We start from the raw sequence: 2,304 nt of genomic DNA on the forward strand, positions 1-2,304 counted from the left end.
ACCCATTTGCAGCCCACGACATTGTGAGTGGGATGAGAAGGCACCAAATGCCAAGTTTCATTATTTTAGAGTGCACAAATTTCATCTTCCATTGCAGCCACCCATTTTGGGTCTTTGGAAGCTTGGAGATAGGTGGTGGAAAGTTTAGTGGCAGGAGAAGTGGCAAGAAGTGCACTATGGAATGGGTGCTTAGTACTAAGGGCTTTGGGTTTGTAAATGTTATTTTTGGAACGTGTTTGCATGGGATGAGATGGAGGACTAGGTTGTGGGCGGGTTTGTCTTCGAATTTGTGGTGGTGGTGTGGGTTGGGTGTTGGAAGGATTAGGAGGAGGTGATGGAGAAGACGGCGGGGAAAGTGGTGGTGAGACAGGAGGTAATATAGTGGGTAATAGAGGTGGCAAAGGGAGAAGAGGAGGAAGTGAGGTTGAGAGAGTTAGTGTCGGGTTGAGTGGTGATAGGGAGGCTGATTTGAAGTAAAAGTGATGCTCATCAAAGGCAACAGGCCGAGAGATATAAACCCGTCCAGTTTTAGGGTCAAGGCACATATACCCCTTATGGTAAAGATCATAGCCAATGAAAACACAATGACAGCTGCAAGAGTCAAATTTATGCTTGGAGTAAGGCTTGAGCCAAGGATAACATGTACTGCCATACACCCACAAAAACTTGTAGTCTGGAGAGGTATGAAATAGCTTTTCAAATGGAGATAGGAAATGTAAGGAAGAAGAAGGTAAACGATTAATAAGATATACTGATGTTCGAACTACTTCATCCCAATACTTGTAAGGCAATGAAGACTACGCAAATAATGTACAGGTGAGTTCAATGATATGGCGATGTTTTCTTTCGGCCATACCGTTTTATTATGGGGTGTGTGGATAAGAAAATTGTCGTGCAATACCATTGTTAGCTAAAAATAGCTTGAAGCCAGCACTGGTGTATTCACCACCATTGTCACACCGAAAAGTTTTGATCTTAGCATTGAATTGATTTTCAACAAGCAACTGAAATTGTTGAAATGAAAGAAAAACATCAAATTTACGATGTAAAGGGAAGAGCCATGTGAAGCGAGACCAGTCATCAATAAAGATTACATAGAACTGAAACCCACTAACAGAAGAAACGGGGGCAGGACCCCAAACATCCGAGTGAACAAGTTTTAGAGGTCCTGAAGTAATACAGCAAGACTTGACAAAAGGCAACTTTGTTCTTTTCCCTAATTGAAAATCTGAACATAAATTAGAAGAGCTAGGCCTAGAATTCAAAACACCCAACTAATGACGGGAAGTGAGACGACGAAGAGCTTGGGAAGAAGGATGCCCAAGGCACTGGTGCCACAGGAATGAAGAGGTAGAACTCAGAAGGGCAGAAGGTGGAGTGGACTTGCGAAGAAAAATTGGGTAGAGAGGACCGCTAGTAGGGCCGTGAAACAGAACCTTCACCGACTGAAGATCCTTGACAGTACAATCATAAGGAGTGAGAGTTAGTGCATAGTCATTATTAGAAACAAATTGATAAGCTGATAAAAGATTGTGAGAAATATTTGGAACATGGAGAATGTTGTTTAAAAGAAATTTGGATTGAAAAGAAGGAGCAAAGACAATAGAGGAACCGGTATGACTGATAGGCAAACCTTGGCCGCTGGCAACGGAGACTTGATCTGGACCATCATATGGATCATTCAGATGGAGGTTGGAGAGGTCAGAAGTTATGTGGTTGGTTGCGCCACTATCAATATACCAGAGTGAATCAGAGGGATCATTGTGGCTACCTAGTGCAGCAGAAAAGATTGGTGTGAAGTTGGTTGCCGGCATAGCATAGGAAGGACGGCGAGTTGGAGTTTCCATGGCCGCCAAGCGAGCTGGAGGGACATGACCCTGGTAGGCATGGTTCTACCTGTTGAAGCAATCCAAGGCTCTATGATTGGCCAAGCCACAAATTTGACAACGAGGGTGAGGAAGGTTGGGGTTGGAGTTTTGTTGGAGAGATGGAGATGGGGGATATGATGGGTTGGGAAGTAGAGGTGGGTGAGAGTTGGAGGAGGCGGTGGAAACTGAGCAGAGGGATTGGGAAAGCGAGGTCGAGTGAAGGTGTTTGGTCGAAAATTATGGTTTGGGCCTTGTGGTGGGAGTCTGGGCCGGTTTGAGGAAGATGCAGCAAAGGCTTGGGCTGGTGGGAGTGGTTGAGCTAAGTCATGTTGGGCTGGCTGGAGCTCTAGCTCAACCTCTTGACTCAATAAGAGGTCGTGCAGTTCATCAGGGGTAACCTGTTCTGCTCGAACTCGGATTGAAGTGGTAAATGCTT

The sequence above is a fragment of the Rosa chinensis genome, chromosome 3 (genome assembly GCF_002994745.2).
Source record: "Rosa chinensis cultivar Old Blush chromosome 3, RchiOBHm-V2, whole genome shotgun sequence".
Classification (NCBI taxonomy): domain Eukaryota; kingdom Viridiplantae; phylum Streptophyta; class Magnoliopsida; order Rosales; family Rosaceae; genus Rosa; species Rosa chinensis.